The following is a 25,019-nucleotide window of genomic DNA, read 5'->3' as shown; positions in this document are numbered from 1 at the left end:
TATAGCTTAAGATGGCTTTTGTAATAAACTGGAATTGCAGGGGACTGCTTAATAACTTAAGCGACATAAAAGACATTTTAGCAACATATTCACCTGTGGCCTTATGTCTGCAGGAAACAAACCTGAGTCCTCTACATGTGAATATTCTTAAAAAATACAAAGTCTTCCGCCGTGATCGAGAGCAGGCATGCAGGCTCTCGGGCGGTGTTGCCATCATAGTTAAAAACAATATTGCATCTCGTGAACATAGGCTCAAAACTCGGCTAGAAGCAGTAGCTGCCACACTTATCACGTATAAAACAATCACAATTTGCAGTATTTATATAGAGCCACACTTAAAAATAGCACTCCATGATATCGAAGACCTTTTCAGCCAACTGCCAGATCCATGCGTAGTAGTTGGCGATTTTAACGCCCACTCTTCTTTCTGGGGCAGTGAAAAAACTGACACGAGGGGCCAAATTTTAGAAGACTTTATTCTGTGCAATAATATCTGCTTACTTAACACCAAAAAACCCACTTACTGCTCCCCGAGCTCCGGTAAACTGAGTTTTATTGATTTATCTTTCTGCTCATCATCGGTTCTTAGCGATTTTAAATGGGATGTCTTAGATAATCCGCATGGAAGTGATCACCTACCTACAACAATCAGTCTAACATCATCACCATCTATAATTCAAACCAAACCAAGATGTTGGAAGCTGCATTTAGCAGACTGGAAGCTTTTTAAAGAGAAAGCCGACTTGAGAAAACTATTTGCCGAAGATTTTAATGTCGACGAGTTAAATGAAAGATTTACCTCTTGTATTTTAGCCGCCGCACGCCAAGCCATCCCTCAATCATCTGGAGTTGTGAGACAGAACTGTAAAGTGTGGTGGACAAAAGACTGCAGGGAGGCAAAGAAAAAACAAAATAAGGCGTGGAGTATATTTCGCAGGTACCCCACACAAGAAAATCTCCTAATTTTCAAAAAGGCTAGAGCTAAAGCCCGCTATGTGCATCGTACTGCTGAAAAAGCTTCATGGCAGCATTACATCTCTTCTATAAACAGTCATATAACATCCAAGGATATGTGGGCACAAGTAAATAAATTAAATGGCAAGTACTCCCCGTTTACAGTTCCTCTCCTTACAGACCCAAATACCCAGACAAGCATTCAAGAGCAAGCGGACATTTTAGGTGAACATTTTTTCATGGTATCTAGCTCATCACATTATTCAGAATCATTTTTAAAGTATAAAAGCCAAGCAGAAAGACAGAAATTACCTACTACTGGCAGCGTTCACGAATCATACAACAGTCCCCTTACACTACAAGAAATAAACACAGTTCTCTCTTCCGGCAAACGTACAGCACCAGGCCCAGATGAAATACACTATCAAATGCTAGCCCATCTTTCTGAATCCTCAGTTGAAGCACTCTTAAAATTTTTTAACAAGGTATGGATGTCAGGAGAAATACCGCAGGCCTGGAAGAAAGCCATTATTGTTCCGTTACTGAAACATGGAAAGCCACCAACATCCCCAAGCAGTTATAGGCCCATAGCACTAACGAGTTGTATCGCTAAATCGTTTGAAAGTGTTCTAAATATCAGGCTCATGTTTACACTTGAATCTCGCAAACTTCTCGACACACGCCAATGTGGATTTAGAAAAGGATGTTCGACAACTGATCATCTTGTGCGCTTGGAAAATACGGTACGAGAAGCATTTATACGCAGACAACACTGCCTTGCCGTATTTTTTGATTTAGAAAAAGCTTATGACACGACGTGGAGGTATGGAATCCTACGTGACCTGGGAGACCTTGGCATCCGCGGCAGAATGTTAAAATGCTTGAAAGAGTTTTTGTCCGACCGTTCTTTCCAAGTTCGTCTCGGTGCTACTCTGTCAAAACGTTTCACTCAGGAGAATGGTGTCCCTCAGGGGTGCATCTTGAGTACCACGCTGTTTATAGTAAAAATGAACTCCATAGTAAAAATAATCCCAACGACCATCATGCATTCAGTCTATGTCGATGACCTACAAATAGCATGTACATCCTCTAATGTATCAACGTGTGAGAGACAAATTCAATTAACAGTGAATAAACTAGCGACATGGGCAGATAGAAATGGTTTCAGGTTCTCTGCACAGAAATCAATAGCCGTTTTATTCTCACTTAGACGAGGTTTGCAAGTGGACCCTACAGTTTACCTCAATGACATTGCTCTCCCAGTAAAACACGAACATAATTTTCTAGGCATTACTTTCGACAGAAAGCTTACTTTCCTCCCCCACATAAACACCCTTAAAAAGAAAGCCTCCCAAATCTTTAAATATACTCAAAGTGCTGTCACGTAAACGCTGGGGAGCCGACAGGACATGCCTTCTGCAGATTTATCGTTCAGTTGTACGTTCGAGCTTGGACTACGGTTGCATAGTCTACGGTTCCGCAAGACCCTCATACCTAAAACGACTAGACCCAGTCCACAACCTAGGTCTGCGTCTTTCGACCGGGGCATACAGGACGTCGCCTGTGCGAAGTCTGTATGTAGAAACCAACGAACCATCTCTTGAGGACAGAAGAACCATGCTAACTTGTTCATACATTCTTAAGATCCGTTCGCTACCAACACACCTCTGCTACCCCATAGTAACAAAGTGCCCGTCCAGAACCCTGTTCAACAACAAACCGCAAGCAGTCAGACCCCTCCTCCTCCGCTTCGAACAGATGTGCGAAGAAATAAAAATACTCGATACACTCCCCGACATTGCACAATGCCCTGATCCATTACCCCCTTGGTATAAATTTCCCTGTGTATGCGACCTTCCTTTAACACAGTTTGACAAACAACAAACTCCACACGAACACATATTACAAGAATTCCTGACATTAGAGGAAAAATACAAAGACCACAATACATTTTATACCGACGGTTCTAAAACTACCTCATATATTGGTAGTGGTGTCGTAGAAAACAATCGCCAGAAAACAGTTAGGTTGCCCAATTGTGCATCAGTGTTCACTGCAGAAAGTTATGCCATATCCATAGCTGTGGAAAAAATAATAAAATGCAATATTGAAAAGAGTATAATCTACACTGACTCCCTCAGCTTAATCACAGCATTACACTCTAAAAATGCAACAGAACCTGTAGTGGGAAAAATAATACATTGCATAACATCAGCCGAAACACGAGGTTACAAAATTAAATTCTGCTGGGTACCTAGCCATGTCGGAATCGTAGGTAACGAGACAGCTGACGAATGTGCAGCAGCTGCCCGAAAAGCAAAAATAGAAAAAGTAAATGTACCACGCAAAGATGTTTTGAAATTCATACAAAAAAAGCTCAGGGAAAAATGGCAAGCCTCATGGAAAAATGAAATAAACAACAAACTACACGTCGTGAAACCAGTTGTCGAAGAATGGAAGTCATGCAGTCACCAGAAACGCTTCATGGAGGTAATATTATGTCGCCTTCGAATAGGACACACGCATCTTACTCATAGTTACATTCTCAAAAAAGAAGATGAACCCATATGTGAAGACTGTGGACATGGACTGACGATAAACCACATTTTAATTTCATGTAAAAAACTCGAAAAGCTACGGAAAAAGCATTTCACTCTATTTTACACCAAACAGATACCATTCCATCCATCACTTCTCCTAGGAGAGAATGAAATTGTAGACATTTCATGTGTTTTTAGTTTCTTAGAAGAAACATCCTTCCTGAACAAACTATGATATCTTAACACTTCATTCCTTTTAAAAAAAACCATAATATACCTTGTGCTTGGCGCATGATAGCCTGAGTTGCTTATGCGCCATAAAACACAACACAACAACAACAACAAGATTGCACATTACTGATATCCGACTGTTAATGCTACAAGTGTTACGTTTATCCTAATGACTTTTTCTCACTTAATAGCCTAGCCTGATGCTGTATGGCAAAAACGATTTTTTGAATATCTTTGTAGCACATTTGAAAAGAATTCAGAAATGCTTGCACATTTTGTTCACAGTTGCTGTGCAGCATCAGAGCACCCTGTGATGATGGGGATATTGGTGTCTTTTGTTGTGTTGTCACTAGGGGTGAAAGTGCTGTTACATTTGCTCTATTCTGCTCCAAACTTCTTTCCCTGCTCCAAACGGGCTGCTGTGGTGTTCTTTAATCAAATTTTGTGGAGCATGGTTTTGCCTCTCAGTGAGTCAGTAATGGTATTGCTTACGAAAAATGTGCTCCGATGATGTTTTATTAAGAGACTGTGAGAAGCACAGCAGGGCAATGGCATGTTGTGAGTTGCGCATACACAGTATAGGGGCCGCCCTCGTAAAAAAGATGGCAGCATACCAGTGGCAGCAGTATCTCTCGCTGAGCCTACGTTTTTCACAATGTAGAAGAGCATGAAGCATAAATGTTTCTTCTCGAGTAAATTTTAAATGAAGTGATTGGAGGGAATTGATTGCTAAATAATACTCTGCGCATGTGACATAGCACTTTTCCTTGGCCACCACCAGCCGTTAAGAAACTTGCGTGGCTGCAAAGAACTACACAAGTGTTCTCTCTTTCACTCACTTGGGGTGGAGTTAAGCCACTGCCACAATGACATGATGAGGTAATTAAAGAAAAGGTTTATTATGGTTGCAGTTACAGAACAAACTTGAACACTATCACCACCACGTCCACCACCTGCTGTGCGAATGCCGAGTGCTGAAGCAGACGCGGATCCGGGACCTGGTGGCAGCTGACCTCTCCCCCCATAATCAGTCGTCATATGCCGCTTGGACGCAGGAACCGCATCATCGTTCGCTCCTAGACTTCATCACAACAGCCAACCTTTTTTGATGTATTACATGAACACATCATGTTCTGCATTCAGTTTGCACAACATGCGCACAGACGCATTCGTGTTCAAGCAGTTGCTCTGTAGTTCGCACACACCACAAATTATCAATGATGGTGATAGTTATTTTGATGCGTCACCGCACAAAATCTGTGCCCTCTAACATTGGAGAAGGACAGGAAGTCACTCATAGGAAAGTAAATATAGATAGCTAGCACTCTGTAGCTAACACTTGGTTATCCTGACATTTCTTAACATCCTTGTTAAGCAGAGAAAAAACAGCACACACACACAAACAAAAACGTACGATGACTGTTTCATAAAACACTGTCACTGTCCCGTAAGCAGGCACTACTTGCTGCCTACGTGGGCAAAAGGATAGTCATTTTCATGCCAAAACCAGATACAACCTGCCACTCTTGCATGCATGATGTAAGGAATTCAACAAGTGTATCCGCAGACTGGGCTCTGTCTGGTGCAACAAGGATTGGGACATCCTTTGCCAAAATACTGTTAATACGCAAGTCCTCGTTGCATCTTCCAATACTCTTGGCTGAAGGCACAGTGCTATTTCCAAAAACATATAGGTCCGTTACCTCAGGTACAATTTATATGCTACACCTTGCTGCTGCCGAGGCACACAAAAGACAACCAGTTACCTGTGTCAATGAGAGTGAAGTTGCCATTCAGACATTCTTTGGTAAAGCAGCTGCGCTCTTGATTTGACATACTGGCTAACTCACTGTGTTTGCTTCATTTTGTTACCAAATTTGCTTGCAGTAATGCTGCATGTGGTGTTCCGTTGCAGCGAAGACATTGCATCGGTCATTTCGGTTGCTCTCGGGCTATATTGTAACTGTTGTTACGCAGATGTACAGTACAGAACAGAACTACTGCAGCCGCTGAATGAGGGCATCCAGAACGGGCCTACACTTCTCCGTCCTCCATCTCTACTTGTCTTTCTTCTACACTTATAATATAATATATATTAAAGGCACAGCTTTTGCGCACAGATTTTCGCTTCATGAGCCTAGAATAACCTTCGCCTTAAAAAACAAGCGCATCCCGTCTCAACGTTAACGTGGTTGCACACGCGCACACAAAAAAAAGTTTGCGTTTACCACGCAGACGCGAGGCGAACGCGCCCAGAAAGGAAGCAAACCGCGCGCTCAGAGCCGGCGATCCCGGCGGCGACGTGTCCCCGAACAGTGGCGCCCTCAGCAGAAATAGCGAGCGCAACTGTAAACTCCCCAAGGACGCGCTTGCCCATTGACGGCGGCGCGATGCAGCAGGCCGCACCCAGTGCGCTTCCATCGAGCGGCCGTGACATATGTATCAGATGTATCATTCTAATATGTATCATTCTGTCGTTCCATGTGTCAGGCTTGGGACACTTGGCAGCACACTGTAAATATTGTGAGGGTAATTGTGTTCCGATATACAATCAGGCATGGGTCATTTTTTCACGTTCAGACCGGAAGGAGCGTGAAATACTGGAAGCCTTTGTCATTTACAAGGAAGGGCAGTCGTGCGTAAGCAAGTCATTCTTATCTTTATCATCCAAAGAATTACAATTTTCTAACCGGAAGGTGCCGTTGCACATGCGCTTTAGGGTGTGACTTTTGTATATGGTTTCCCTATATATTGAATACATCTGTCTGGATTAAAACCAAGTTGATGTCTAGTGTTCATGATGTCCGTCTCTCTTCTGTCCTTGTCTTTAGCGCTAGTTACCATATGCCTTGGATCTAGAAAGGTCTGCTGAATTCATATCAAATAACTTCCGATATGTATTACTTTATATCTTTTTTTAGCTGGCCTAATTTTAAATCGTACTTCCTAACTAGACTTCACACAGTAGTAACAGGGCACTGCGGAATAGAACTTTCCAATTTATGTTCCTTGTTAATTGCGTATGCAACTAGACAACAACACCAAGTTGATCGTCAGGTTGATCATCTTTCTGTTAACAGCTCTTGTGTGCACATTTTTCTCAGAATTCTTGTGTTCAGTTTTCTTTTGTGAAAGCTTATTTCTTTTTTCTACTCATCTGTAACTTCAATTGTAGGGTTGGATTATCATTTAAAAAAAGATATCTTACAGTCAGTGTGCCTAGTGAAGTGAACTATTTAGCACTTCTGCTTTTTATATTATGGGCTGAAAAAGCTGCTTCTGTCTTCTTTATAGTTCGTCGCAAGATTTTACGCCTGCTTTAGACAAGTGTCACATAGTATGTTAAACTAGGATGGCTAATTGGGTTAATTGGTAAGGATTCATTTATAGGAACAGCACAAAAAGACGATGAACAAGGAAAGGATTCACAAGGTGCTGACTATTATGTTTATTTTTAGTATGACTAGTATGTTTATTTGTTCATGGCAGTTTTATGGGGAACTAACATTGTTCCATTTCATGACACAACATGTTACTAAACTTGAACAGTTTGTTCCATTCTTTTGTTCACTCAAGCTTGACGATATGCAGTACTGGCAATTGCATTTTTGCAAAGTGCATCTTGCTGTGCTACTTTTTGTTTAACAGTGGGGAAACATCACTATTACATTTCGTTTATGGAATGCTTTCAGGGATGAGGTCGTAGCCTAAAATTGAATCTCAAAAAATGCCTCGAAACTCTTGCAATTCTTGTTGGCCAATGATATTTTATGTTGAGTAAATAATGAGGTAGAATGCATGCATGAACGTTACTTTTCTTTTTCAAAATTCAATTACGCATGCACAGAAATGCTGTAGTTTCAAGTTCTTTCCTTACACCCTGACCTCCAAAGCAGAAAGGATGAGTGTCGCTCAGAAGCTTGAATGCAGTCAGGTATCCTGTGCTCTGCTCGTTATGAATGAGCACTGCTAATGGAACAGCACCAGCCATTGTTGCCACCAGCACCACTGTGACACTGCACTTTGTAGAGTCACAAGAAGCTGTTGAGTCTGTGAAGACAATGTCTCTTGCAGTCTAATGCCTGGGCCCTCTTCATGATGGGGGTTACTACGAGAGCAGCCCAGCAGGTACCAGTGTCACTCCGGCACACTGTCACAGCTGTGCCTGGAAACTGGTGAGAGGACACTGTTACTTTCTGAGAGAAGACTAAGGGTGCATTCTATTCCCTAAGAATCTCTGAACTTGGCTTCATACACTGAAGGACACCTGCACTGACCATGCTGAGTTATTGTCAAAATGCAAGCTTCTATATTTATCACCAAATCTGCCCCAAGCATTGGCTACATTGGCAAGTTACAGTTATGCAGACACTTCTCACAAAGTGAACAGACACTATTTGGATGCACATGCATCTCAAACTGAGCCATGGTGTTGTGACAAGTTTTCTCATACCTTCAGCTGCATAGAGGGCTGCTTTCTCCTCCAGTTTCAATAGGGGGTCGATGGTTCCACCGCCAAAGAATGCAGACCTCCAGACACTGTGGCAGTGTTGTACTGTTCTTGCAAGAGGGTTAATGCAATGCACCATTGGCCAGCAACACCGGTCCATTTTATTCCATACACAGCTTGCTTTCACGAAGCCTGCGTGCTTCACCAACACATCCCGTCACTAAAATACTGGATGAATGTTTCTCGCGTAGTGCGGGTGCCACGAAGAAGGCGCAGAGCATCTGCTGACTGCGTACTGTGTGTGTGTCTGCAATCAATTTTAATGACTGCAACCAAGGGCACGTCTCTCCGCAGGTATCCATCATATCTCTTAGTGGGTTTTGTCACTTTTTTAATCTTGATGTCCAGCCTCGCCATGCAGTCATTGTTGCGCCGTCCGGATAATTTGTTCCTTTTGCTGTGTTGGCAGCGCCAAACCCTGTGCAAGACCATTCTGAAAATCGTACAGATGAAGTAATTAAGAATGACAATATATGTTACTGCATGGTGCTCAACCTAAATTATGCTATAAGATAATGGTTTTATGAGCGACAGTGAAGGCGAAGCTGCAAAAATGGAAAATTTTCCCACCAGTCGAGGCAGGAAAATTTTCCAAGACGGTTCCGATAAAGTTGCAGAACATTGTATAAGTGACACATATGTAAAAATGTAAACACACACACCTGCACATACATAGACATTATATATATATATATATATATATATATATATATATATATATATATATATATACATACATACATAAATATATAAACCAGTAGCCCTGCTGGTCCCATTGGATAGCCTACTATATTGTGCAGGAAACCTCTAACAAACGAAACGCAAGGTTTAGATTGGCCAGTGCATTGCTGCTTATAGGTGGCAGCCGGTTCGCATTTATGGTATCAATCTTTACACCAATTTCGTACACCAAAAAATTTGGTTTTTTTTTCAAGTGCTAGCCACAGTGAGCTAGCTGCTGCTATGAGGCATTGGAAGCATCATGGAAGAGAGAAATTATCATTTTGCCACAGCATAGTAGGGTGCGAGACTTTTCTATCTGCTGTCTGCTAGTGTGTAGCAGACGACATCAATGACCAATGACGTGTCTCCTGACGATCGGCTACAACGCTCTAAGTAAGAAGTGTATAAAATGATATGTTATCTGGATTACGTAGCGTACTTTTTGCTGTACAATTTAAAAAATGCAGGTTTTCAGTGCCTACGAGCGCATTGACGTTTCTCGGCGCGAGCCGTTAAGAGCCAAAAGTAGCCGTTCCGAAGTCTAGACAAGAGCAAGGAGGCGCTGAGCAGAGCAACGCAACCACAGAACGCAACGCCTACTAGAGTGACCGCGGTTGGTGGCGACGGTATTTCGTGAACGTGGTAGATCTACGGCTAGTATTTTGCGTTTTTGACATGATTTAAACGTCATTGTCAGTATGAGTGATTTGAGGGCGTTACTTCCGAAGCGTCTGTGTAAATTTGAACAGACTAAGCGGTCTTCTCTACAAGGTCGAGTCTGGTGATTATTGGGTAAGTAAAAAGTGTCTCTCGCTCCTTTTGTGGTAATCTAGTTGTGTATGGTGTGGTAAGGTTGGTCTGAAGTCCAGCAGGTTTGTGAGAACTAATTTAAATCACAAAGACGAACCGTGACGCAAGCTGGCACAACGGCTACCAGTGCAGATGGGCAGTGATGACCGCCGCTGTATTATTCTGCTCAGGTGTGTTTGGCTTTATGTGTTACTGCCTCGAATTTTTCACCGCATTCCGTTGATCACGGTTTATTCTACCATACTGCGATCCCATGAGGTGCTGGTAGTTGCGGTTAAAGCTAGAAAGCTAGCCCGTAATATGTAAACAGGCAAAAGTCCGATGGCTTATAAAAAATGTGATCCGTCCGAACTACTGCGGTCCGTAGCAGTCGAGAACGATGTTCGCTTTTAAAACTTTACGAAGAGAGCTTATAGTTCGAAAAGCTACATCGCAGTGGCGCCTTTCGAGGGAAAAGCTCTTCATGCTCAGAGAAAGGTTACTTTCGCCTACAGTTTTGCGGGAGGCAGATTGCGCATTCCCCGCAGGGGGCACCTGTTAAAGCAGGTGTTTGTGTGTTTTGTGCGACACCACGGACCCCGAGCACCCACGCTTAGCCGTGCGTGGCATCGTCGTGTCTGGGGAAAAGGGGATCCTGGTGGTTGAGCCGATGCCGAGTGTTTGGACCTTTAAGGCCCCTCGGCGGAGGCAACACACCACTTTGGCCCACGCTTCCCATAGACGGCACCTCCGGGCTGACCCACCCGGGGGAAATCGGCAGTCGCCTTTTCCTGTCCTCCTCTCCATCTTTCACTTTCCTGTCATCTATCCTACAACTCTCCTGTCCTCTACTCTCTTCTTGGTTTTTTCCTTACTTCCCGGCGGCGAGGGTTAACCTTGTGTGGCTGACTACCCTGAGTTGAGCCATATTAGGTTATAGTTAAGGTATACAGCTGGCGTGGGCAGGGCTTTTTTTTAGGCACCTGTCCCGTCCCCTTGTTGGACTCCATGGTGGGTGGCTGGTACCATAACCGAACAATAAAATAAATTTTATGGCTTCTTCCCTTTCCGCAACTGATCGCCCTCCCGCCAAGAGAGGGCGCACCGATGTGACGAACAAGTTTTTCACTAAAAATGTAAACAGCTTCCCCCGCTTTCATGTCATTCACTCCGAACAAGCAGAAAAAACTGCCCGTCAAGTCTCACCGTTCCTTGTGACAAAGACTCTCACAGACACAATAGGTCCAGGCTACAAAGTCAAAAAGCTACCAAATGGTGACCTCCTCTTAGAAGTGCTGTACAACCACCAGTGCGAAAAGCTAGCAGCTGTTACATCATTCGGTGATGTCCCTGTCACAATCTCACCACACCGCTCACTCAATACAGTTCGTGGGGTCATTTCAGATAATGACCTCAAGTTTCTGACCGAAGAAGAATTGCTCGAAGGACTCAAGGACCAAAATGTCATCAACGTTTACCGAATCAAGATCAGGCGAGACAACAAAGAGATCCAAACTAAGCACATCGTCTTGACATTTGCGCTGAGCACCCTTCCAGACTCCGTTGAAGTAGGATACACAAAGCTGCAACTCAGACTGTACATACCTAACCCACGTCGCTGTTATAACTGCCAGAGATATGGCCACAGCTCCCAGAGCTGCCGAGGCCGACTCACCTGCGCAAAATGTGCTTCAAATGAACATGCCACTGACAACTGCCAAACTGAACCAAACCTTTGCGTAAACTGTGAGGGCAACCACCCAGCATACTCAAGATCCTGCCCAACATGGAAGAAAGAAAAAGAAATTGTAACCTTAAAAGTCACTGAGAACATTACATTCGGAGAGGCGAGAAAGCGGCTTTCAGTGGTCCAAAGCCCAACTTACTCCGTTGTGACGCAACAGGGCGCAGCGTCACAGCGTGCTTCGGCACCCGCCCAGGTCACGGGTAGTGACCCTGGTGTGGAGCCATCCGCGCCCACGGTGGCTGCAGCTGGCGCTGCTCCACCACCCCCAAAGCAGGCTTCGCGACCTTCCAGGTCTGCGGGGCCCAAGGCCTCTTCTCACACGGGGAGGCCTACTTCAAGCGTTCCGGTGTGTTGTCCGCGGTCATCCAGCGTGTCTGAAGACGCGATGGACACGACAACACAGGGTAGTCCTGTGCCGTCAAGACGGCGGGACTCCTTAGAGCGTGCAAAAAAGGACAAGCCCCGAATCACGGGGCCAAAAACAACGTAGTCTCTATTTTACTCATATAGCTTAAGATGGCTTTTGTAATAAACTGGAATTGCAGGGGACTGCTTAATAACTTAAGCGACATAAAAGACATTTTAGCAACATATTCACCTGTGGCCTTATGTCTGCAGGAAACAAACCTGAGTCCTCTACATGTGAATATTCTTAAAAAATACAAAGTCTTCCGCCGTGATCGAGAGCAGGCATGCAGGCTCTCGGGCGGTGTTGCCATCATAGTTAAAAACAATATTGCATCTCGTGAACATAGGCTCAAAACTCGGCTAGAAGCAGTAGCTGCCACACTTATCACGTATAAAACAATCACAATTTGCAGTATTTATATAGAGCCACACTTAAAAATAACACTCCATGATATCGAAGACCTTTTCAGCCAACTGCCAGATCCATGCGTAGTAGTTGGCGATTTTAACGCCCACTCTTCTTTCTGGGGCAGTGAAAAAACTGACACGAGGGGCCAAATTTTAGAAGACTTTATTCTGTGCAATAATATCTGCTTACTTAACACCGCAAAACCCACTTACTGCTCCCCGAGCTCCGGTAAACTGAGTTTTATTGATTTATCTTTCTGCTCATCATCGGTTCTTAGCGATTTTAAATGGGATGTCTTAGATAATCCGCATGGAAGTGATCACCTACCTACAACAATCAGTCTAACATCATCACCATCTATAATTCAAACCAAACCAAGATGTTGGAAGCTGCATTTAGCAGACTGGAAGCTTTTTAAAGAGAAAGCCGACTTGAGAAAACTATTTGCCGAAGATTTTAATGTCGACGAGTTAAATGAAAGATTTACCTCTTGTATTTTAGCCGCCGCACGCCAAGCCATCCCTCAATCATCTGGAGTTGTGAGACAGAACTGTAAAGTGTGGTGGACAAAAGACTGCAGGGAGGCAAAGAAAAAACAAAATAAGGCGTGGAGTATATTTCGCAGGTACCCCACACAAGAAAATCTCCTAATTTTCAAAAAGGCTAGAGCTAAAGCCCGCTATGTGCGTCGTACTGCTGAAAAAGCTTCATGGCAGCATTACATCTCTTCTATAAACAGTCATATAACATCCAAGGATATGTGGGCACAAGTAAATAAATTAAATGGCAAGTACTCCCCGTTTACAGTTCCTCTCCTTACAGACCCAAATACCCAGACAAGCATTCAAGAGCAAGCGGACATTTTAGGTGAACATTTTTTCATGGTATCTAGCTCATCACATCATTCAGAATCATTTTTAAAGTATAAAAGCCAAGCAGAAAGACAGAAATTACCTACTACTGGCAGCGTTCACGAATCATACAACAGTCCCCTTACACTACAAGAAATAAACACAGTTCTCTCTTCCGGCAAACGTACAGCACCAGGCCCAGATGAAATACACTATCAAATGCTAGCCCATCTTTCTGAATCCTCAGTTGAAGCACTCTTAAAATTTTTTAACAAGGTATGGATGTCAGGAGAAATACCGCAGGCCTGGAAGAAAGCCATTATTGTTCCGTTACTGAAACATGGAAAGCCACCAACATCCCCAAGCAGTTATAGGCCCATAGCACTAACGAGTTGTATCGCTAAATCGTTTGAAAGTGTTCTAAATATGAGGCTCATGTTTACACTTGAATCTCGCAAACTTCTCGACACACGCCAATGTGGATTTAGAAAAGGATGTTCGACAACTGATCATCTTGTGCGCTTGGAAAATACGGTACGAGAAGCATTTATACGCAGACAACACTGCTATGCCGTATTTTTTTATTTAGAAAAAGCTTATGACACGACGTGGAGGTATGGAATCCTACGTGACCTGGGAGACCTTGGCATCCGCGGCAGAATGTTAAAATGCTTGAAAGAGTTTTTGTCCGACCGTTCTTTCCAAGTTCGTCTCGGTGCTACTCTGTCAAAACGTTTCACTCAGGAGAATGGTGTCCCTCAGGGGTGCATCTTGAGTACCACGCTGTTTATAGTAAAAATGAACTCCATAGTAAAAATAATCCCAACGACCATCATGCATTCAGTCTATGTCGATGACCTACAAATAGCATGTACATCCTCTAATGTATCAACGTGTGAGAGACAAATTCAATTAACAGTGAATAAACTAGTGACATGGGCAGATAGAAATGGTTTCAGGTTCTCTGCACAGAAATCAATAGCCGTTTTATTCTCACTTAGACGAGGTTTGCAAGTGGACCCTACAGTTTACCTCAATGACATTGCTCTCCCAGTAAAACACGAACATAATTTTCTAGGCATTACTTTCGACAGAAAGCTTACTTTCCTCCCCCACATAAACACCCTTAAAAAGAAAGCCTCCCAAATCTTTAAATATACTCAAAGTGCTGTCACGTAAACGCTGGGGAGCCGACAGGACATGCCTTCTGCAGATTTATCGTTCAGTTGTACGTTCGAGCTTGGACTACGGTTGCATAGTCTACGGTTCCGCAAGACCCTCATACCTAAAACGACTAGACCCAGTCCACAACCTAGGTCTGCGTCTTTCGACCGGGGCATACAGGACGTCGCCTGTGCGAAGTCTGTATGTAGAAACCAACGAACCATCTCTTGAGGACAGAAGAACCATGCTAACTTGTTCATACATTCTTAAGATCCGTTCGCTACCAACACACCTCTGCTACCCCATAGTAACAAAGTGCCCGTCCAGAACCCTGTTCAACAACAAACCGCAAGCAGTCAGACCCCTCCTCCTCCGCTTCGAACAGATGTGCGAAGAAATAAAAATACTCGATACACTCCCCGACATTGCACAATGCCCTGATCCATTACCCCCTTGGTATAAATTTCCCTGTGTATGCGACCTTACTTTAACACAGTTTGACAAACAACAAACTCCACACGAACACATATTACAAGAATTCCTGACATTAGAGGAAAAATACAAAGACCACAATACATTTTATACCGACGGTTCTAAAACTACCTCATATATTGGTAGTGGTGTCGTAGAAAACAATCGCCAGAAAACAGTTAGGTTGCCCAATTGTGCATCAGTGTTCACTGCAGAAAGTTATGCCATATCCATAGCTGTGGAAAAAATAATAAAATGCAATATTGAAAAGAGTATAATCTACACTGACTCCCTCAGCTTAATCACAGCATTACACTCTAAAAATGCAACAGAACCTGTAGTGGGAAAAATAATACATTGTATAACATCAGCCGAAACACGAGGTTACAAAATTAAATTCTGCTGGGTACCTAGCCATGTCGGAATCGTAGGTAACGAGACAGCTGACGAATGTGCAGCAGCTGCCCGAAAAGCAAAAATAGAAAAAGTAAATGTACCACGTAAAGATGTTTTGAAATTCATACAAAAAAGCTCAGGGAAAAATGGCAAGCCTCATGGAAAAATGAAATAAACAACAAACTACACGTCGTGAAACCAGTTGTCGAAGAATGGAAGTCATGCAGTCACCAGAAACGCTTCATGGAGGTAATATTATGTCGCCTTCGAATAGGACACACGCATCTTACTCATAGTTACATTCTCAAAAAAGAAGATGAACCCATATGTGAAGACTGTGGACATGGACTGACGATAAACCACATTTTAATTTCATGTAAAAAACTCGAAAAGCTATGGAAAAAGCATTTCACTCTATTTTACACCAAACAGATACCATTCCATCCATCACTTCTCCTAGGAGAGAATGAAATTGTAGACATTTCATGTGTTTTTAGTTTCTTAGAAGAAACATCCTTCCTGAACAAACTATGATATCTTAACACTTCATTCCTTTTAAAAAAAACCATAATATACCTTGTGCTTGGCGCATGATAGCCTGAGTTGCTTATGCGCCATAAAACACAACACAACAACAACAACAAGATTGCGCATTACTGATATCCGACTGTTAATGCTACAAGTGTTACGTTTATCCTAATGACTTTTTCTCACTTAATAGCCTAGCCTGATGCTGTATGGCAAAAACGATTTTTTGAATATCTTTGTAGCACATTTGAAAAGAATTCAGAAATGCTTGCACATTTTGTTCACAGTTGCTGTGCAGCATCAGAGCACCCTGTGATGATGGGGATATTGGTGTCTTTTGTTGTGTTGTCACTAGGGGTGAAAGTGCTGTTCCATTTGCTCTATTCTGCTCCAAACTTCTTTCCCTGCTCCAAACGGGCTGCTGTGGTGTTCTTTAATCAAATTTTGTGGAGCATGGTTTTGCCTCTCAGTGAGTCAGTAATGGTATTGCTTACGAAAAATGTGCTCCGATGATGTTTTATTAAGAGACTGTGAGAAGCACAGCAGGGCAATGGCATGTTGTGAGTTGCGCATACACAGTATAGGGGCCGCCCTCGTAAAAAAGATGGCAGAATACCAGTGGCAGCAGTATCTCTCGCTGAGCCTACGTTTTTCACAATGTAGAAGAGCATGAAGCATAAATGTTTCTTCTCGAGTAAATTTTAAATGCAGTGATTGGAGGGAATTGATTGCTAAATAATACTCTGCGCATGTGACATAGCACTTTTCCTTGGCCACCACCAGCCGTTAAGAAACTTGCGTGGCTGCAAAGAACTACACAAGTGTTCTCTCTTTCACTCACTTGGGGTGGAGTTAAGCCACTGCCACAATGACATGATGAGGTAATTAAAGAAAAGGTTTATTATGGTTGCAGTTACAGAACAAACATGAACACTATCACCACCACGTCCACCACCTGCTGTGCGAATGCCGAGTGCTGAAGCAGACGCGGATCCGGGACCTGGTGGCAGCTGACCTCTCCCCCCATAATCAGTCGTCATATGCCGCTTGGACGCAGGAACCGCATCATCGTTCGCTCCTAGACTTCACCACAACAGCCAACCTTTTTTGATGTATTACATGAACACATCATGTTCTGCATTCAGTTTGCACAACATGCGCACAGACGCATTCGTGTTCAAGCAGTTGCTCTGTAGTTCGCACACACCACAAATTATCAATGATGGTGATAGTTATTTTGATGCGTCACCGCACAAAATCTGTGCCCTCTAACATTGGAGAAGAACAGGAAGTCACTCATAGGAAAGTAAATATAGATAGCTAGCACTCTGTAGCTAACACTTGGTTATCCTGACATTTCTTAACATCCTTGTTAAGCAGAGAAAAAACAGCACACACACACAAACAAAAACGTACGATGACTGTTTCATAAAACACTGTCACTGTCCCGTAAGCAGGCACTACTTGCTGCCAACGTGGGCAAAAGGATAGTCATTTTCATGCCAAAACCAGATACAACCTGCCACTCTTGCATGCATGATGTAAGGAATTCAACAAGTGTATCCGCAGACTGGGCTCTGTCTGGTGCAACAAGGATTGGGACATCCTTTGCCAAAATACTGTTAATACGCAAGTCCTCGTTGCATCTTCCAATACTCTTGGCTGAAGGCACAGTGCTATTTCCAAAAACATATAGGTCCGTTACCTCAGGTACAATTTATATGCTACACCTTGCTGCTGCCGAGGCACACAAAAGACAACCAGTTACCTGTGTCAATGAGAGTGAAGTTGCCATTCAGACATTCTTTGGTAAAGCAGCTGCGCTCTTGATTTGACATACTGGCTAACTCACTGTGTTTGCTTCATTTTGTTACCAAATTTGCTTGCAGTAATGCTGCATGTGGTGTTCCGTTGCAGCGAAGACATTGCATCGGTCATTTCGGTTGCTCTCGGGCTATATTGTAACTGTTGTTACGCAGATGTACAGTACAGAACAGAACTACTGCAGCCGCTGAATGAGGGCATCCAGAACGGGCCTACACTTCTCCGTCCTCCATCTCTACTTGTCTTTCTTCTACACTTATAATATAATATATATTAAAGGCACAGCTTTTGCGCACAGATTTTCGCTTCATGAGCCTAGAATAACCTTCGCCTTAAAAAACAAGCGCATCCCGTCTCAACGTTAACGTGGTTGCACACGCGCACACAAAAAAAGTTTGCGTTTACCACGCAGACGCGAGGCGAACGCGCCCAGAAAGGAAGCAAACCGCGCGCTCAGAGCCGGCGATCCCGGCGGCGACGTGTCCCCGAACAGTGGCGCCCTCAGCAGAAATAGCGGGCGCAACTGTAAACTCCCCAAGGACGCGCTTGCCCATTGACGGCGGCGCGACGCAGCAGGCCGCACCCAGTGCGCTTCCATCGAGCGGCCGTGACATATGTATCAGATGTATCATTCTAATATGTATCATTCTGTCGTTCCATGTGTCAGGCTTGGGACACTTGGCAGCACACTGTAAATATTGTGAGGGTAATTGTGTTCCGATATACAATCAGGCATGGGTCATTTTTTCACGTTCAGACCGGAAGGAGCGTGAAATACTGGAAGCCTTTGTCATTTACAAGGAAGGGCAGTCGTGCGTAAGCAAGTCATTCTTATCTTTATCATCCAAAGAATTACAATTTTCTAACCGGAAGGTGCCGTTGCACATGCGCTTTAGGGTGTGACTTTTGTATATGGTTTCCCTATATATTGAATACATCTGTCTGGATTAAAACCAAGTTGATGTCTAGTGTTCATGATGTCCGTCTCTCTTCTGTCCTTGTCTTTAGCGCTAGTTACCATATGCCTTGGATCTAGAAAGGTCTGCTGAATTCATATCAAATAACTTCCGATATGTATTACTTTATATCTTTTTTTAGCTGGCCTAATTATAAATCGTATTCCTGACTAGACTTCACACAGTAGTAACAGGGCACTGCGGAATAGAACTTTCCAATTTATGTTCCTTGTTAATTGTGCATGCAACTAGACAACACCAAATTGATCGTCAGGTCGATCATCTTTCTGTTAACAGCTCTTGTGTGCACATTTTTCTCAGAATTCTTGTGTTCAGTTTCCTTTTGTGAAAGCTTGTTTCTTTTTTCTACCCATCTGTAACTTCAATTGTAGGGTTGGATTATCATTTAAAAAAAGATTCTTTACAGTCAGTGTGCTTAGTGAAGTGAACTATTTAGCACTTCTGCTTTTTATATTATGGGCTGAAAAAGCTGCTTCTGTCTTCTTTATAGTTCGTCGCAAGATTTTACGCCTGCTTTAAACAAGTGTCACATAGTATGTTAAACTAGGACGGCTAATTGGGTTAGTTGGTAAGGATTCATTTATAGGAACGGCACAAAAAGACGAAGGACAAGGAAAGGACGCACAAGGTGCTGACTATTATGTTTATTTTTAGTATGACTAGTATGTTTATTTGTCCATGGCAGTTTTATGGGGAACTAACATTGTTCCATTTCATGACACAAACATGTTGCTAAACTTGAACAGTTTGTTCCATTCTTTTGTTCGCTCAAGCTTGACGATATGCAGTACTGGCAATTGCATTTTTGCAAAGTGCATCTTGCTGTCCTATCTTTTTGTTTAACAGTGGGGAAACATCACTATTACATTTCGTTTATGGAATGCTTTCAGGGATGAGGTCATAGCCTAAAATTGAATCTCAAAAAATGCCTCGAAACTCTTGCAATTCTTGTTGGCCAAGGATATTTTATGTTGAGTAAATAATGAGGTAGAATGCATGCATGAACGTTACTTTTCTTTTTCAAAATTCAATTACGCATGCACAGAAATGCTGTAGTTTCAAGTTCTTTCCTTACACCCTGACCTCCAAAGCAGAAAGGATGAGTGTCGCTCAGAAGCTTGAATGCAGTCAGGTATCCTGTGCTCTGCTCGTTATGAATGAGCACTGCTAATGGAACAGCACCAGCCATTGTTGCCACCAGCACCACTGTGACACTGCACTTTGTAGAGTCACAAGAAGCTGTTGAGTCTATGAAGACAATGTCTCTTGCAAAGTCTAATGCCTGGGCCCTCTTCATGATGGGGGTTACTACGAGAGCAGCCCAGCAGGTACCAGTGTCACTCCGGCACACTGTCACAGCTGTGCCTGGAAACTGGTGAGAGGACACTGTTACTTTCTGAGAGAAGACTAAGGGTGCATTCTATTCCCTAAGAATCTCTGAACTTGGCTTCATACACTGAAGGACACCTGCACTGACCATGCTGAGTTATTGTCAAAATGCAAGCTTCTATATTTATCACCAAATTTGTCCCAAGCATTGGCTACAGTGGCAAGTTAGTTATGCAGACATTTCTCACAAAGTGAACAGACACTATTTGGATGCACATGCATCTCAAACTGAGCCATGGTGTTGTGAAGTTTTCTCATACCTTCAGCTGCATAGAGGGCTGCTTTCTCCTCCAGTTTCAATAGGGGGTCGATGGTTCCACCGCCAAAGCATGCAGACCTCCAGACACTGTGCCTGTGTTGTACTGTTCTTGCAAGAGGGTTAATGCAATGCACCATTGGCCAGCAACACCGGTCCATTTCCTTCCATACACAGCTTGCTTTCATGAAGCCTGCGTGCTTCACCAACACAACCCGTCACTAAAATACTGGATGAATATTTCTCGCGTAGTGCGGGTGCCACGAAGAAGGCGCAGGGCATCTGCTAACTGCGTACTGTGTGTGTGTCGGCAATCAATTTTAATGACTGCAACCAAGGGCACGTCTCTCCGCAGGTATTCATCATTTCTCTTAGTGGGTTTTGTCACTTTTTTAATCTTGATGTCCAGCCTCGCCATGCAGTCATTGTTGCGCCGTCCGGATACTTTGTTCCTTTTGCTGTGTTTCCAGCGCTAAACCTTGTGGAAGACCATTCTGAAAATCGTACAGATGAAGTAATTAAGAATGACAATATATGTTACTGCATGGTGCTCAACCTAAATTATGCTATAACAATGGTTTTATGAGCGACAGTGAAGGCGAAGCTGCAAAAATGGAAAATTCTCCCATCAGTCGAGGCAGGAAAATTTTCGAAGACGGTTCCGATAAAGTTGCAGAACATTGTATAAGTGACACATATGTAAAAATGTAAACACACACACCTGCACATACATAGACATTATATATATATATATATATATATATATATATATAATATATATATATATATACATACATACATAAATATATAAACCAGTAGCCCTGCTGGTCCCATTGGATAGCCTACTATATTGTGCAGGAAACCTCTAACAAACGAAACGCAAGGTTTAGATTGGCCAGTGCATTGCTGCTTATAGGTGGCAGCCGGTTTGCATTTATGGTATCAATCTTTACACCAATTTCGTACACCAAAAAATTTGGTTTTTTTTTCAAGTGCTAGCCACAGTGAGCTAGCTGCTGCTATGAGGTATTGGAAGCATCATGGAAGAGAGAAATTATCATTTTGCCACAGCATAGTAGGGTGCGAGACTTTTCTATCTGCTGTCTGCTAGTGTGTAGCAGACGACATCAATGACCAATGACGTGTCTCCTGACGATCGGCTACAACGCTCTAAGTAAGAAGTGTATAAAATGATATGTTATCTGGATTACGTAGCGTACTTTTTGCTGTACAATTTAAAAAATGCAGGTTTTCAGTGCCTACGAGCGCATTGACGTTTCTCGGCGCGAGCCTCTAAGAGCCAAAAGTAGCCGTTCCGAAGTCTAGACAAGAGCAAGGAGGCGCTGAGCAGAGCAACGCAACCACAGAACGCAACGCCGGTTGGTGGCGACGGTATTTCGTGAACGTGGTAGATCTACGGCTAGTATTTTGCGTTTTTGACATGATTTAAACGTCATTGTCAGTATGAGTGATTTGAGGGCATTACTTCCGAAGCGTCTGTGTAAATTTGAACAGACTAAGCGGTCTTCTCTACGAGGTCGAGTCCGGTGATTATTGGGTAAGTAAAAAGTGTCTCTCGCTCCTTTTGTGGTAATCTAGTTGTGTATGGTGTGGTAAGGTTGGTCTGAAGTCCAGCAGGTTTGTGAGAACTAATTTATATCACAAAGACGAACCATGACGCAAGCTGGCACAACGGCTACCAGTGCAGATCGGCAGTGATGACCGCCGCTGTATTATTCTGCTCAGGTGTGTTTGGCTTTATGTGTTACTACCTCGAATATTTCACCGCATTCCGGTGATCACGGTTTATTCTACCATACTGCGATCCCATGAGGTGCTGGTAGTTGCGGTTAAAGCTAGAAAGCTAGCCCGTAATATGTAAACAGGCAAAAGTCCGATGGCTTATAAAAAATGTGATCCGTCCGAACTACTGCGGTCCGTAGCAGTCGAGAACGATGTTCGCTTTTAAAACTTTACGAAGAGAGCTTATAGTTCGAAAAGCTACATCGCAGTGGCGCCTTTCGAGGAAAAAGCTCTTCATGCTCAGAGAAAGGTTACTTTCGCCTACAGTTTTGCAGAGGCAGATTGCACATTACTGATATCCGACTGTTAATGCTACAAGTGTTACGTTTATCCTAATGACTTTTTCTCACTTAATAGCCTAGCCTGATGCTGTATGGCAAAAACGATTTTTTGAATATCTTTGTAGCACATTTGAAAAGAATTCAGAAATGCTTGCACATTTTGTTCACAGTTGCTGTGCAGCATCAGAGCACCCTGTGATGATGGGGATATTGGTGTCTTGTTGTGTTGTCACTAGGGGTGAAAGTGCTGTTCCATTTGCTCTATTCTGCTCCAAACTTCTTTCCCTGCTCCAAACGGGCTGCTGTGGTGTTCTTTAATCAAATTTTGTGGAGCATGGTTTTGCCTCTCAGTGAGTCAGTAATGGTATTGCTTACGAAAAATGTGCTCCGATGATGTTTTATTAAGAGACTGTGAGAAGCACAGCAGGGCAATGGCATGTTGTGAGTTGCGCATACACAGTATAGGGGCCGCCCTCGTAAAAAAGATGGCAGCATACCAGTGGCAGCAGTATCTCTCGCTGAGCCTACGTTTTTCACAATGTAGAAGAGCATGAAGCATAAATGTTCGTTCACGAGTAAATTTTAAATGAAGTGATTGGAGGGAATTGATTGCGAAATATATACTCTGCGCATGTGACATAGCACTTTTCCTTGGCCACCACCAGCCGTTAAGAAGCTTGCGTGGCTGCAAAGAACTACACAAGTGTTCTCTCTTTCACTCACTTGGGGTGGAGTTAAGCCACTGCCACAATGACATGATGAGGTAATTAAAGAAAAGGTTTATTATGGTTGCAGTTACAGAACAAACATGAACACTATCACCACCATGTCCACCACCTGCTGTGCGAATGCCGAGTGCTGAAGCAGACGCGGATCCAGGACCTGGTGGCAGCTGACCTCTCCCCCCATAATCAGTCGTCATATGCCGCTTGGACGCAGGAACCGCATCATCAAATGGAGGAAGGTCGACGCCTGCTGCCGCCGACAAGCCAACCGACGGGGTCGAGAAGGCTGGGCCAGCCTCTGCCACAAGTTTGAAACCGCCCGACAGTCAGCGAGAGCATGGCGTCTCTTCCGATCTCTCCTGCAGGTGACCGTCAACCGCCATCCAGTCCTGGGCGCCGCCATTGCCAGAGGGGTGTCATACCAAGTGTTAGCCGAGGAGCTGGCCGCCCACCTGTCCAAGGCCGCCCGTCCTGCAGTCGGCCCTCTTCCAAGCCCCCTACTACGTGAGCCTCAGACTCGCCACCCCATTCCTCCCTCAGCAGCCTCCATGGTCGCTGCTCACTGCTCGGATCCCATCACCACCCACGAGCTTCTTCGGGCCCTCAACCGGTCCAAGAAAAAGACGGCTCCAGGTGCAGATGGGATCACCCTCCAAATGCTGCGCAACCTAGACTCCCCAGAAAAGGCCCGCCTCCTGCAGGTGTTCAACGGGATCTGGGAAAGCGGCATCCTTCCCGAGAGTTGGACTACGGCCATCGTGGTCCACATCCTCAAGGGGAAGAAGCCCCCCCCCCAGCAGCTCTCGTCCTACCGCACCGTGTCCCTGACATCTGCAGCCTGCGAGGCCATGGAGTCCGTGGTCCTGCAGCGCCTCTCTTGGATCGCACGGGTGAAGAACTTTCTCCCTGAAAGCCAGTCCGGGTTCCGGAGACACAGGTGCACAGCGGACTCCATCGCGGATGTGGTGTCCACCCTGGAAGAGGCACAGTACATGGGCGACGTCGCCTTTCTCGCCCTTCTGGACGTCGAGTCTGCCTTCGACCATTTACCACACCAGGCCATCCAACAGGCTCTGGATGACCTGGGAGTCACAGGTAACCTGCGGCGTTTCATAACAGCCTTCCTTTCCAATCGTACCCTGCAGCTCCGGGTTGGACAGACCCTGAGCTCGCCTCGCGCCTTCAACACCGGAGTGCCCCAGGGGCCTGTTCTCAGCCCCTTCCTGTTCAACCTGGTGCTGGCCAGTCTCCTGAGCGCCATCAAACAGGGTCGGGACCACAGAGTGCTGACCTCGATCTATGCTGATGACGTGGCGCTCTGGGTCCGGGCCCCAAGGAGGAGGATCATCTCTGCCAGGAAAGCCCTTCAACGAGCCCTCGACTCCGTGCAGCAGTTCCTTCGCGACAGGGGGCTCAAGCTCTCTGCCGCAAAGTCGGAGGCCCTCATGGCGCATCCTTTGGGAGCACGAGCGTCAGCGCATGCAACCACCCTGATGATCGACGGCACCAGCCTGCCCTGGAGACGCCAGGTCAAGTACCTGGGGCTAGTGATCGATCACCGCCTCACATGGATCCCTGCAGACAAGGCATAGCTGGGTCATTTGAACCGGATTGGCCGAGCAGCCCAACGTCTTCTTGCAGGGGGCAACGGCTGCTCCACATCCTGGGTAATCCGGCTGTTTGAGGCGGCCGCCACCTCTTCCATACTTTATGCCCTCCCTTTTGTTTCCTTCAGGCCCACCTGAGTGAACATCCTGGACGGAGCACGCAGGAAATGAATCCGACGCCTGCTGGGAGCAACGCAGTGCTCTAGGATTGCGGCAACACTGGCGGAAGCCGGTGTCTACCCCCTGACCCTGCAGCTCCTCCAGAGAGGCCTCACTCACGTTGACCGCCTTCACCGTGCCCCTGACGGAGCTTCCCTCCTGGCACGGCTGTGCAGCGCCCCCCATTCACAGATGGGACAACTGACGGCTGTATACAGGGACTTCATCGGAGATGCCCCAGGGTATTCCATCCTCCCTCCTCCACCAACACGTCCTC

At 44.6% G+C, this 25,019-nt stretch overlaps 3 pseudogenes; all 3 read right to left on the bottom strand.

The window, feature by feature from the left end:
• LOC146174549 (uncharacterized) overlaps positions 1–25,019 on the bottom strand; it is a 342,251-nt pseudogene that overhangs the window by 95,275 nt on the left and 221,957 nt on the right.
• Positions 7,555–8,667, bottom strand: LOC146174555 (uncharacterized; annotated as a pseudogene).
• LOC146174554 (uncharacterized) lies at positions 19,550–20,660 on the bottom strand (annotated as a pseudogene).

Source organism: Amblyomma maculatum, chromosome 11 (genome assembly GCF_055883805.1).
Source record: "Amblyomma maculatum isolate TAMU_Amacu chromosome 11, ASM5588380v1, whole genome shotgun sequence".
Lineage (NCBI taxonomy): Eukaryota > Metazoa > Arthropoda > Arachnida > Ixodida > Ixodidae > Amblyomma > Amblyomma maculatum.
The sequence above is the reverse complement of the archived record's forward strand: the minus strand, read 5'-3'. Positions and strand labels throughout refer to the sequence as shown.